At 35.2% G+C, this 14,778-nt stretch overlaps 1 protein-coding gene across 3 annotated transcripts in view; it reads left to right on the top strand.

Annotated features, from left to right (window-relative positions):
* LOC128990915 (RING finger protein 17-like) overlaps positions 1-14,778 on the top strand; it is a 184,978-nt gene that overhangs the window by 74,842 nt on the left and 95,358 nt on the right. The window lies entirely within an intron of this gene.

The raw sequence follows: 14,778 nt of genomic DNA, 5'->3' as shown, positions 1-14,778 counted from the left end.
AGTGTTAACGACACGAGCCTTGGAGAGTGCCTTAAAAACATTTACGAATGTCGTTAAATGTCGTTTTAAACTTAAAGTTATACCATAGTTTATACATAAAGCTACTACTTCTGCGACTACTCTAATAGAATACACGCTTTAGTCCATATAAATGACCAACATAAGTTGCGTAACTGATGTATAGACAAGGAGAAAGTAAATTAAAAGATTCTCACTTCCATCATGTAACAGCGTATGGGATAGCACTAACGACCGACGCTCCGACACCACTGACAACAAATACTACTTTCAACAATTATATATTCTTCCTTCGACAAATGTGTTTGATTCAAATGTGTCAGATTATCCCACGTTTTCCCTTTCACATCCTTCCCGTTCCTTACGACCCTCGTGGAAGTCCTTGGTCAGTTATAGAGGAGGAGGCGCTATGCAAATTGTGCATTGAGATTACTTTGATGAATCACAACATTGCAAATCCATCGTGATCGGACTCCGAATTGTGATGACGTGAATTTGATCGTAGTTTTGCGGTCAAGTATAAAGTTGTAAGGTCCAAGGAGGTGGAAATACTGCGAGGCGTGCTGTTTAGGTACATAAACATTTTTAGTAAAATTTTAGTTAACAAAAAAACTCCTTGTACAGGGTATAACTATTGTTTTCTTTACACATAAGTAGACTCCTCCTCTATATGGAGCATATGTAACCAATTTTTTTACACTTGTGTAACAGTTCAAAATGATGTTATGTTTGTGCTCTTGTGATAGTTGAGGTGGCATAAAAGATGGTGTAGTTTTACGGTGACAGTTTAGTTTGGCTTCAGTAAGGTCGCGTATTCGACAGACACCAGGGCCCTGTTTCATAAAGATACTAGTCTAGTAATTACTAGTCTAGTAAATACTAGTCCCGTATTTACCTGTCCTACTAATTTGTGTTTCATAAACGTTTTTATACCGCTAGTAAATACAAGTGTATTTTACTAGTCACGTGACCAAAAATACTAGTCACGTGACCAACTTTACAAGCGAACTGTCAACACTAATTTCTAACCTCAATCACGGGTTTTCTGGCGCTTTATAAAGGGTTTAAATTTTGTTTTCATTTGATACAAAAAGTAAATAGTTGTAGAAACGCAGTGTTTTCTTTTAATTAATAACTATATAGACACATAAGTAAAACAATCACATATTATTTATCAAAACGCTATTATTTATGTTCATCAATGAGCAATGAGCCCGCCGACGCGCCGGCGCGGCGCGGCGGCGCGGCGCGGCGTCGCGTCGCTGCAATCAACACGGTGATTGTAGTGTAGCCGGTTGTAGGCCTAGTTGCGGCCAACGATGTATAATAATAATAACTATCGATGGTTGCGGCACTCAACAGTTGGGTGGAAATTGATCTGTTGCTGCCGCATTCGCTGTGATTTGTATAGTTTTTGTTTTATTCTGACATATAAAATTAAGCTTGCTACGAGTAAAGAAAAGAAGGCTCAAATTTTGAATGTATCGTCTAAGGCCCCTAGCTGGACGGCAAGAGCGGCGCGACCGACGCGACCGACAACAGCGACAGATACAAACACATGTTAAGTAATGGGAGTGTCCTAGCTGAGCAGCAACAGCGGCGCCGCTCTTGTCGGTCGCGCTACAAGCGCTTCAAGATACAAACATGTTTGTATTTGGTAGCGCTACACCGGCGACGCGACGGATCAGCACCCAAAACAGCTGCCTCATTCTATGACGCGTCGCCTTGTCGCACCGCTCAGTGTGGACACACATTTTGCCGCCGACAGCAGCGGCCAATGGTCGCGTCGGTCGCGTCGCTCTTGCCGTCCAGCTAGGACGGGGCCTAAGGACATTTTGTTAGGAACGTTTTCAAGTACCCTAACCTATGTTTTCAAATATTCGAATGCATAAGAATATTTGGGTTAAAAACCATTCTGTGATATTCTAATTTTGAGTCCACAAACCATGAACAATAAGCCTAAACGTTTATTGATATCACAATAATTGCAACGCCGTTACAAGCAATGGAGAAGTAGGTTTTCAAGTTTAGTAAAACATGGTAAATGCGCTATTGCAGGGCGTAGCTCAGAGGTAGAGTTTTCGCTTCTCATGTGGTGGGTCCCTGGTTCAAATCCGCACCACTCACTATACTTTAGTTCCATTAATTAAACTTTTACATGTTTTACATTAAAATAACAGCTCTAATCAACATCTAATTTTTTTATTACTTTGAACAACAAATTCAGAATACCAATATTGATTAAAAGTAATGTTTTTATGGTAAGCAGTTCAGTCCAACGGCCAAAAATCAAATATAGGCCTACAAAATTGTTAGTACATCACAGGGTTTTAGCTATTTAGGGAAACAAATAATAAGCACCTAAAAAAATACAATGCAACTCCTCTTTAAAATTGTCTTACTATAATTTCCTATTAAAATTTCTTGAAACAAAACCTCTTTAAAAATAACCTTGGGTGTAAAATAATCTGATTAATGTTGCAATGTTAAGATACGTTTTTGTACATCTTTGTATGCAATACGGTATGCGGTTTTAATTTGGTTTCTCTCAAAGCTTAAAAATCTTTTCTCTGTGATAGCTAAATAGTTGATATAACCATAAAATTTAACTCAAGTAAAATTAGACTAAAATTTCACAGAAATTGATAACTTGTAATTATAATTAATTCTAATAGGGCGATTGTACATACATTATAAAATTAAATTTCACTCGTTTTGTACTACGCCACATTTATTGATTGTAATTTATATATAATAATAATTATCATTTTGGAACTGACAGATCTATTTTTATCTTAAATTGCAAACGTGAGCCAATTCGCACTTACAAAAAGAACTTAATAATTCATTTTTTTTTAAATGATGTGAGTAATGAAATAACTCTCTTTCCAAAAATACTAGTCTACTTCAAATAATACGGGCGTAGAGAGGTTGTTAGAAAATGGCAAGTATTTACCAGTGTAATTTACAAGAGTAAAACTTTATGAAACACATTGCTGTCTACACTAGTAAAAACCACTAGTAATACTAGTCCCTACACTAGTAACTAGTATTTTACACTAGTAGGTTTTTGAAACGTAGACTTATAAAATACACTAGTATTACTAGTCCATGGACTAGTAAATACTAGACTAGTAGTTTTATGAAACAGGCCCCAGTAATAGACGTCGGCGTACCCTGTTGGTGGCTCAATTAACCTATGTTTTATTTGTATTGTAAAATGGCTAAAACTAAACTTGGAATGTCTGCATAGTCAAAGAGGTCAAACCTAGAGAAAACAATACCAATGTGTGTGTGAATGGTTCAAACCGCACGGATAAATGCAAGATTGCAACACGGTGAATGTGTCCACTTTACATTATACATGTAATTATCCTTTGGATTCTCTCGCCAAGACGAAAAAACAACTTGGATTTCTCATAAACGATCGAAAAAGCTGTCCAAGACCCCCAGTTAGCAAGTCCGGTTTCGACTTTACGTTAGTTGTGTGAACTGAACCAGTTCCGCCGCCGTGGAAGACTTTTGACAAAAACGCCGGAAACTTTCCTTGTTGAGTAACTAGCGGTGACTGAACACATCCGTTCAATTAGGTTAACTGTGATAATAGATAAACAACATATGTAATCACCCAGTCAATTTTCAAGTTTACCACGTCTTTGTACAGCTACAGTACTTAGTTTCGTTTATTACTCCAAATAATTTGTTCGTGCGAGTTTATATTCGCATCGCAGAGAAGTCAAACTTTTTGTTCGCACTGGATTTTGATTCTGGAATTCTGTATTATAGCATAGATAAAAGGAGTACTCTTTTAAGCTATGATTATAGCTTCTGGACCCCTTTTATGACTGCTAGTCGCCTATGTCGGCAGCCGAAACAGCCTGAAGTGGAAATTTCGATTACAGACGGAGGTTAAATAGCCTATTTTCTAGAAATGTGTTGAAACTGACTGTGTTTAAATGTTGTTTCTTATCCCGTCCAATCGACTGGATGTGGATTAGGTTCTTCTCTTCATTTCGTAACATATAGTTGTAGCCTATTCATTAGTTGGAACCATTCTCAGCCAGGTGGTAGAGGTTGTTGCCTAGGATCACGCCGCTGTAGAGCGAGTAGAGCAGGTGGACGCTAGATGGTCGGGTAAAAGGGAACGGTAATGTGGTGCGATCAGGGCCAATTTGTTGAAACATGTCGTGGGTGTCACGCGACCAGAAACTTCAAACGTCACGACTACTAGCACTAGCAGACCATTCCAACAACAAACAACCTTGCAAACGCAGACTCATACACTACTTAACCAACAACAACTTCCAACCAATCACACCATAACTTATGCCCATAGAAACAACATTTACCTAAGAAACCGTCAAAAAAGTGAAAAGTATTCACTTTAAATTTACGAAATAATTAGAGTGAAACAAAACAACTAAGAGAATCCACTAAACAGAAAACAAACTGAGACGAAAAGAATAACTGGTCTAACTAAGCGTTTTTCAACAACCAGAAGAACCTGCCCAACGTCAAAAGTTAGATAATATTTGACAAAGGATATAGAACTAGATATTCCATTTCAATGTTAAATACATTCCCATGTCCATAGCATATTTTAGTTTATTTTAATTTGCTGTATATAAAAAAATAGGGATGAAACAATATCAAAAGTAGCACTCTCCGTGAGTGGCTCATCGTGCTAAATTTTGTTTCAATGAAAGGAAATGGCTACATCTCGTACTGTACATATAAACATCCAAAAGTCAAACATAAAAGACAATACAACCGAACAAACTAACCAACCAACAACTGTTGTCGACCTCCCTTGCGCTCTCCGCACGACCGCACCGCGTAGTAACTACTTTCCCACTCCCCCAGTTAATTTGTTTCCATGTTACCTTGCTCGGATATTGTTAGTTATGAGGTCGCAACGTTGATTTATTACAGTGATCGGATATTGAAATGCGATACTTATCTAGAGCTTTCGAGCTAGGTACAATGGTTTGTTCGGAGGTCTTTAGATTGTGGGTAATGAAGTTGAAGGATTTGTATTGGTTTGGGTTATTATAGGAATAGTTTTCCATTAGTATGTGAATAGGTATAACATCATTGCCTCTTAAGAGTTTGTTGTCTCTATCTTCTTTATGCTAATAAAAAAAGACTAGAAACTACCTAAGATCATTGTTTTATAAGAGCATAGTTTAGAATCGCAATTAAAGGTCCCCAAATGCACCCAGGAAGACGTTCGTCGATTAGCTTTTGTGTTCGAGGTTTTAACCAGTTGAAGATTTTGTTTGGAGGAGACACACCCAAAAATAAACTGGTTATCCTTGTGTGCCTTGCGATTCAACTGCTGAGAAAATATTCTGGGAGTTGGTCCGAACTTTCAATGGAAATAGTCAGGAGATGTTGGATCTGTATTTGTAACAGTTAAAATGCCATATATATTGATTGGCTTATTGGATAATAATCGCTTAATGTAATCTATATGTGAAATGCAGTACCTAGTCTTGTGTTACAGCAACTTCATCCTAGGTCACGAGAGGATACGTAGTGTTCCCCTGAATATCTAAAGTTTGCTGGACCGATCGCAAGTGGTGACGGTTCTAGCCTCAGATTTAATTTATTATTGACGATGATTCAGGACATGTAAGAAAAGGTTGTGGTATAGAATTTTGACCTAAAAATAAAATGCCTAACGTTGTTAAACGCAGTAAATAAAACGCTGATATATTCTGCAGCAGGTTTATGATTTTTTTTGTTTTTATTCAAAATTTTACCTCAAATGTTTTTGTAGAAGATCAATCAATGACCTAGCTCTAGCCAATTGAACTAGTTTCACGATTTGCCAAGGGCTGCGTGCAGCGTGATGGGCGCCTCGTGAACGTTACAGCCAATAGTTACAGATAGCAGGATTATAGGCTGCAAATGAGCGAAAGTCAAGGCTGGACGTGGTGTGGCCTTGGCAGGACCCGGGATAGAAGGATTCGCCTGTTGATGTTTACGTAACACTCACCCTCACTACCACCGTTAGACCAACAAGCTTCAAATGTAAACATTGGCAGCATAGCGAGGATAGAAGGATTCGACTGGTGACTGATCGATGTCGGAATGGAAATCGTAGACCACTCCTAGATGAACTAGAGGTTTAAAATTTTTAATGCTTGTTAATTGTGGGCCAAAAGAATCAATCAATTCTCATTTAAAAATTGTAATCCACCCAAAAAATTTAATTTTCCTCCACGTTATTCTTATGAGAAATAATGCCATTTTAAATTACTGACTTTCGTGTGCTAACATAAACCACTTCGTTTAGACTTTTCACTGTGCAAGAATGTTGTACCGGTGCGTGATCTCCAATTAGGAACATTTTCCAAAGCTGATACTATATAGACCCTCAATAGCCAGGCAATTTGAGGTTTATATCGTTGACCTTGGAAGACCCTAGAACAGAAGGATTCAAGGATTCGCCTGTTGACGTAACACACACACATACAACCCTCGCTACCACAGACAGGCTAATGAGCTTCTATTGTAACAGAGCCGACAATTCCTCTACGCTCCATTGTTACGCGAGCCCGTGTTGTAATGCAGTGTTGTTTGTAGAGTACGGAATATGTGGGTATCTTTAAACTTCGCAGAGAGATTGGTAAGGGTCTTAATTGAGTATTATAGAAATATTCGCAATTGATGTGGTGGATATGCCTAGAAATAGTTAAGTAATGTGTGTGGCTTTTGCCGATGTACGTATAATATAGAATCAGTTTTGTACTATATCAATTTAAAATATTTTAACTCCAAGGCAACACTTTCATTATATTCTTGCAACTTTGGATGCTTGTATGGTCAAAGTGTTGTTAGTGATGGTGTGTCTGACCATTCGAAACTAGAGTTCCATTCTGAACTCTTATCATTCATTTTACTCCACTAATAATTCTTACACAGCTATGGTGAAGAGTTTTTAGTGCTAACGCCATTATTTTGATTGTAAGGAACACAAACTATTTTAGAAAGCGGTTTAAAACGTATTGTTTTTTTTATATGCCAGGAAACTCAACACTCTTCTCGCAATCCCTTGGACACTATACACCAGGCTAGCAAACACTTACCGGGTGGTGCGAGGTAATGGTAAAAATACATTTTAACAAGCCTAGTTTCAATCACACACGCTTATTAGAGCAACTCCACAACGAAGAAAGAATTTAAACAGATACACTTTTATTGTCAGTTTAAATCTAAAAGTGTTCTTTGACCATACTGCGGACAACCATGGAATAATAGAATACACTTTTATTCAAACTACGAAAGTTACTTTGAAATCCATTTCCCGAAGTTTTTGATAAAATTGCTACATCGAGCCTACTTTAATTAAATTTGCTTGGAGTTCCCTTAAGATCCATTTATCCGGAGATTGTTTTCATATTCAGTTGGTCATATTGCGTCACAAATCACCGATGTACACTTTTTAAAAGATTTTGTTCTTACTTTTTTTACAAATTTCTATAGTATACTAATCACTGAATAAATAAAGAGGGACGCATCTGTTTATTCTGTGGTAAAACGCGGGGATCAACATAACATTATCATTCGCCTTCAGTTTGCCTCTGTCCACGCGTCTCTCGCAGGTACGCGGATTGCAGTTAAGAATTTGAAGGATTAAATTGCAAGCGGTCGTGAAACTCAGGGCTAGAGATATACAGTGAAACTCATCATGTTTTAGTGTTATTTATCCGTAACAATTCATAAATTCTAGATTGCTTGGTTGTGAACATATCACTATAGAATGTTGACAATTATTGGCGTTCTTATTGAAGCAATCGCCACCTTTCTGTGTCTAAGAGAGCCTATTGCCAATAATTAATTTAGATGGTTTATTTTTCTTTGAGCTTAAAATGTGAACGTTTCTTTTATTATAAACGGTTTGAATTCAATAAAGTTGTTGAGAATTTGCTACGTCTACAAATCTTTTGACGTGGGATGTTTACTTATATTGGTTACTTTAATTTTATTACAAATTTAATAAATGGTAAAAAAGCTTAAGAACAACTTAACTTCTCTAAATCAGTTCATTTTCTAGTAGTGTATGTTGTTTTTTTCTGAAAAATTTAAAAAAAGGAACATGAAAAATATATTTGCGTTCCACATAGCAGTGACCATAGATGCACTTCTTCAACCAATGTTTTATTATTGAGTAGAAATTAATGATAGTTTTCTTCGTCGTTGGATGGACTCTTTTAACACTGAAGAAAACAACCACAATGTATCCTAATTATTTTGCAGTTTTCTTGTGGCTTTGATATCGTTGCGATACTTTCTTGTAATTTCTCACAAATCAGGTATAAAAATTCATCCAACGTTTCTTGATTTGATTTATTGATTTATTTATTTTTCTTTTGAAGCAAACTGTAGGTCGTTAATTCAATTTCTTAAATCTTTGAACTAAAAGAGATTTAGATTTACATAACTATAAGGATATTCTAATAATCAGAGATCTAATAATTACATAAGAAAAATCACAGAAAAGATTAAATATACTGTATATAACGCCTTATAACGCCTTCGTCGCAGTGGCCGTGTTGCCAGACAGTCATGCACCTGGATTGTGGTTCTGTAACTGAGGGCGCTGCGTTATTTCCTCTTTGAAAACGAAAAATGAAAAAATAGGCTAGGCTATCTCATTTATCTACGGTGATTTAAACTAATTTCAAATCATAATGTCACCTACTTAGAACATTGTAAGACGTATAAAAGAATATTCAGTTTGATTAAATGTTTGAAATATTCTACACGTAGTACTTTCGTGAAACATTATTATTCAAACATTCTTAACGCACTGTAAAGTTAGAAGACACTCCTTTTTTTAAACCTTGTATTTAAAACATTTTGTTTTCATCTTAATAATTTGACCTGAATTAAATTTGATATTTATCTAATACATACAGTAAAAGTAAAAATATTTTAAAACCGTTGGGACTTGTGAATTAATAATAGAAATACTGTAAAGCCGGTAATATATTTCTAATAGTTTGCGTAGATTTTTCCTGCGATGCACCGCCTGAGAATAAAGTTTTCAAGAAATATGCTTTTCTATTTATAAATAGATACTAAAGCCATTGTGGTATATACCCGTGAAATAAATAATAGAAATACAATAATGTAAAGCCGTAAATATAATCATAAAAATTAATTAAAAGGCATTGTGATATACTCATGAATTTAATAATAGAAATCGTAACAATATTGCAATACAATGGTTTTTGGTTAGTCAATTTTATTTTGTTTAAGGTAGTCATTTAGTTTTTTATTGTTCGTATAAATCAGTATAAATCATCGAGGAAATAGTTAGGAATCTGCCAAATTCTTAACCAAATAAAACTAATCTATGAATAGGTTTCTCTGTACTCTAGGAATAAAGATTGTTCGAAATAATTGTAACCCGAAATGCATGGCTTGTCAATTAAGCGTCTAATTTAAATGGCCATTCTCACTTACATTTCGTGAACAAGCAATAGAATACATTATAGGTTATTTGTTAAACCTATTTTTTGTAGAAGTTGTAAAATTGGGACTGGTATGGGTTCCATAAAATATTTGATCAGTTGGAAATATTATTTTACCCAATGATTTTACACTCATAATTATATATTCTTAATTTATATCTTTTACATGCTCTTAACTGTATACTACCCTAGGAGGATTAAACATTAATACTACCTCGCATAGACCAAAAGAGAGAACAGTAATTAATTGTCAACCAAGAAATAAGGCGCCAATTAAGGTTTGTTTAATATTGTTCTTGAAACTGAGTATACAAATACACAATTCATATAATAAAACACTAGAGCTCACCCTGTGGTCGAAAACTCGACCAAAAATGTATGTATTATGCAAACTCGTCTATTCTCACCCCACGCTGTAAATAAAACATGTGATTGGAATTTCTTCCATTTGTTTTGATTTTCTTTCTATATTTTGTTGTAATTTCGTCACCAACATGGTAACCTATAAGGCTAATGTTATAATTTTTTTTATTTAAAAATAATTTTTTGTGCTTTTTAGCCTATTTTAATCTATAAAGGAATTCTGCACATCTACAGGCAAATATCTTTCTAACAGTATGCGTTGATTTCCCCAATAAAATATTTCCAAAATAAAATTAAAACCTGCACTGCACATATAGGACCGATAACCTTTCTTTTGGTACAACCCGCGTGTAACTGGGTACAGAGGTATGGTCAGGCTAGCTGTCATAAGCTTTAAATTTTGGTCGCATGTTAAATCTCCTTAAGAAAAGTTTATTTTTAATATTTGTTCCTAGAGGTTGCCTCGTGGTCGAAAACTCGACCTAAAATATGTAATGTACATACAGACTTCTCTATTTTCACCCCGCACAGTAAATAAAACATGTGATTGGAATTTGCTTTGATTTTCTTTTCATTATCATGGCAACCCATAAAGCCCATGTTAATTTCCCTAAAATTTCAAATTCATTTTTCGTGGTTATTTTTGAGCCTTTTTTATAAAGGGATTCTGCACACCTACAGGAAAATAGCTTTCATTTGGTACCAACCGCGTGTAATTTGGTCCAGTAGTATAGTCAAGCTAGCTGTCGTAAGTTTTGCAAAAGTTTTTTTTAAATATATTTAAGATAAGATAACATCTATTCTCCAAACTGTAATCACGTACATGTACAAACGTAACATTCTTACCTAAATCGCTTTTAATGTAAATGTTTATTTAACCGTACTTTTATGTACACACACCCGTAATTTTTCTAGTGTGAGTAGGCACATTGACGATTGTCCTCTTTAAGGCCATATTTATACCCTTGAATGTAATAACAGAAGTCATAAAGTACAATTTGAATACAATAAAACGATTGTATGCAATACTATACATTGACGACCAGGTTGGCATTTGCTAACAGGCAATGTGGGGTCGACGAGATATTGAAGGTACAAACTATAAACAGAAATGCTATCAGACTGCGCAACAACGCATGCGTACTGCCACTGCGTTATAATACAATACAACAGTGCGCATGCGTATAGGTGTGAGACGAGGCGAGGCCCGCGCATGCGCTATTGTGTGGCTGTCCTACGTGCGATCGCTGTCGCTGTTGGCTAGGGTTCAAAGACCCAGAAACATAGTGTCATTGTAAATGCATAATCTGTATGAGTGTTCATTATATAAAGGACAATGTCGGTAGAGAATTTTTTATTTTTTTTATTTTCTATTTTCACAAGGAGTTTGACTTGAGATATTTTCACTTTATGCGTGTTGTTTAACGGTTAGTTAAGTGTCAACACTTTTAATGTTGTGTTTTACTATAGATATTTCTAAGATATATTGTTTATTGGTGGTTTTCTTCAAGTGTATAATCTCATTGCAGTACATTGTTAATGTCGTCTGCTGTTGCTGTGTTAGCTTCGCTTATGTCGCTCCAAGTCTGATTAAATTATCCTTGAATTATTCGTTTTAAGACGAAGAATTTATTTACAAAAAATAACAAAAGATTGAAGCTTCTTAGCCTACACACAACCTTTATCATGTTGAGTTAAAATATATAAGAGATACTTTGAAAGAGGATACAAAGTAGTTCCCACAGTAATGGCAATTCCGTTGAAAATTAAAATCCAACTAGCTTTTCGCTAGCTATTGAGAAAGGGAACACGCATTAGACGTACTTCTCGTTATGGGGCAGTTTTGCGAAGTAATGGTTCGCTTCAGTGCACAGAAGGTAAAACTGGCGATAGTTAAGTGTTGGGATAATGTTCTGCGTCGTTCAAATGCCGGCTATGGGCTAGAGACTGCAGAGTTTGTTGCTGTGATAAGGCGTGCTACTTTTTAACTTGTCGCTTTGTTAAATAATGCAGGAGTTTTACGCTATTTAATTAGAAGAAATTTCCAATACTTCCAAAGATACTTAAACAGGGATTACTACATATTATTATTATTTATTATTATTGTTAGTTAATTACCCTACTACACATTTGAATACTGGTACAGTTTTTCAAACGTCAACCGACATCGAAAAACAAAAGTTTTAGTAAACTAAAAATGTATATCATAGAAGATATGAAACTAAATTTGGATAATTTAGCACAACAGTTTTTAAATCCTTAGATAAACTAACCGTCTCAAGTTGTTAAATGGAAGATAGTTACATTTGGCTAGTAGCTAGAATGTTATACTAATCTCTTAATCTGTACCAACAAAAAGTTTTACCGTCAAAATTGCAAAATAAATGATTCTCAGCATTGACTTAAGGGGGTCAGATGACAAAAATATTTTTAAAAAAAAAATTAGTTTTTTATTTTGTATTATTTTTCATTTAATGCTCTTTAAATTAAAGCCTTACTGTAAAAAATCGGATGGCTATGACATTTTTTTTACTTTTAATGACGCAATGTTGCTCAGTTTTGACTAAATATAATAAAAAAAAAATAATAATCTATACTTATTTAATACGCAAGCAGGTTTTTTGTGACAATTACTCCTCCGAAACTACTGAACCGATTGACATGTTTTTGGTGTCATTGGAAAGAGCGTAACGTGAAGTTGTGCAGGAAACTTTCTTTTTAGGGAAACAATTAGAGAGGCCCTGGGGCCCTTTAAAGTTTCGTATTTATCCATAAGATTAACATGGGAAACAAAATTTGTGATGGAACTCCAGCTGTTGTCAGAAATTAAAAGTGAAATATTTATTGATGGTATCCATAGTAACAAAGAACAAACCCACAAAATTTAAAAATGTAAACAAGCAGAACTAACTGTCAAATTAATTTTGATTTCACAATTCCACACAGCTGGTCCAAATATATTAAATACTGCATGATTATTAGAACAGGAACGGTATGGATAATAAACATAAATAAAATATGTCACTCGCCCGAATTTAAACATTTAACATTGATTAAATGGAACTATAGTTCGGCCGCTTAGAAAACGACCTGCGCGCTAATGCTAAACCAATGCTAGAGGAGGTCGCTTTCTAAGCGGCCGAACTATATCAAACTATATGTTAATGTCATTAGTATTGGATTCTTTCAGTTACGTCATTTGTTGACCGAGTCTGTCCAATATTTTTGAGCTGCTGTAATAATATTTTACAGGAAATAATTGATATATAAATTCATGGAAATAAGTGATAATTTAGATTCTACAATCATTGCTGTTATTAAAATTGTGTATCCGCAGCAAACCTTCAGACTAAGCGAATTTCCATTTACCTGGCTTAATTTCTACAAAGATATTCCCTGAAAATTGTCATTTTTTCCTATTTAAAAAACATTAAGTTAATTTTAATATGAGTACCTAGGTTTGCTGCTACAGGGAAGGTAGGTGTGTTTTTGTTGAAATGTTGATAGCTTTGTATGATTGTTATTGGTTTGCAAATCCTGTAATACTTTACAATTGCTCGAATTCGAGCAACATGAACACTAGTTTGAAGTTAATTCAAGTATTTTTTAACTTAAATCTTTTTTCAATAAATTAATAATTCCGTAAAAGTTAAATAAACTAAAATTTCTTGAAACTTTCTTCTTATTTTATAGAATACAAAGAGATCAAGTTTTATAAATATATCTCTTATGGTTTTTGAAATATTTGTTCCTAAATATTAGGCTAATAAAATAGCATTGCGAAGATATGCTGTCCGAGCCTCCTTGACACCGAGGTAGAAAACACTATCTTTTATATGGATCCAGTGTAATCAATTCTTAAATTAAAAACGAAACAAACTTTTGTTGAATGAGCCATTAATATTTAATTAACCATTAATTAACCCAAAATACTGTTTTCTCTTCGCTTTTGATATTTTACGTGATCAAATATATTTCTGTTAACAAAAGTTTGGCTTCTTTATAAATGGTGTGTAATAACAGGTATCCGTAATTGGCATCAGCAAATACTGTTGGTGGCTTAATTCAACTAACTATGTTAATATGTTTCACCCAAACTGACTACAACATGGGAATGAAATGTTTAAGTAGAAGTTGTAGCATTATCACTTAAAACTCCATCGGTGGTTGGTGGGACTTGAAGCCAGGACCTCGGGGACATCGGACTAGCACTGTACCATTAGCTGTAGTTGTAGGCGGCAACTTGTCTCGCAGATAGCGCAGCATCCTTGGTCCATACAATGGCCTCAGTCGGGCCCCGGGGTCCTTGGCCTTCACTGGGCAGACTACAAGTGATACTGTACCATTCATCTGTTGTAGTCAATGGTGTTACATGTAATAATGTTTGTTCTGGTTTCCATAATTTTATTTGTACATCGTTACAATCTAAGCGAAGTGATCCGAATTTTCAATCCTCTTAGACCTTTGATAGGTTATAGCATAGATTAAACATACCCCCTTATACTACGCATGATAGAACTTGTTAAAAGACAGTCTAGACCCTCCGTTCACCTGTGACTGTCCGAGCCTTTTACCATTAACCAGTCTCCAGGTACACGTAGGTCCAGGAGACAGTAGACAGGTTCTATCACACAAACTATAGATGCCAGTTTTGTATAGGAAATCAGTGACCTGTTGGTGGAAATAAGGCTGTTCCGTCACCGGTTTTACACAATCTTTGTAAATCGGTTCAAAGGACATGATCGTGTATGTTTTACACTAAATACTTCAGAAGTACAGCTGGCACGGGCTCAAAACCCGATAGTAACTGATAACTTCTAAGATTTAGCTCTACGCCCACCTTTCTAGGTGAAACAAATTGACATTGGTCTCTCGTACGAGAATAAATGTTCCTGTATCGGAGAAGTCCCTT

Source organism: Macrosteles quadrilineatus, unplaced genomic scaffold, assembly GCF_028750875.1.
Source record: "Macrosteles quadrilineatus isolate MER2022 unplaced genomic scaffold, UCM_ALF_1.0 Scaffold_3__2_contigs__length_128488019, whole genome shotgun sequence".
Taxonomy (NCBI): Eukaryota; Metazoa; Arthropoda; class Insecta; order Hemiptera; family Cicadellidae; genus Macrosteles; species Macrosteles quadrilineatus.
Note: the sequence above shows the minus strand (reverse complement) of the source record. Positions and strands in the feature narration are given on the sequence as shown.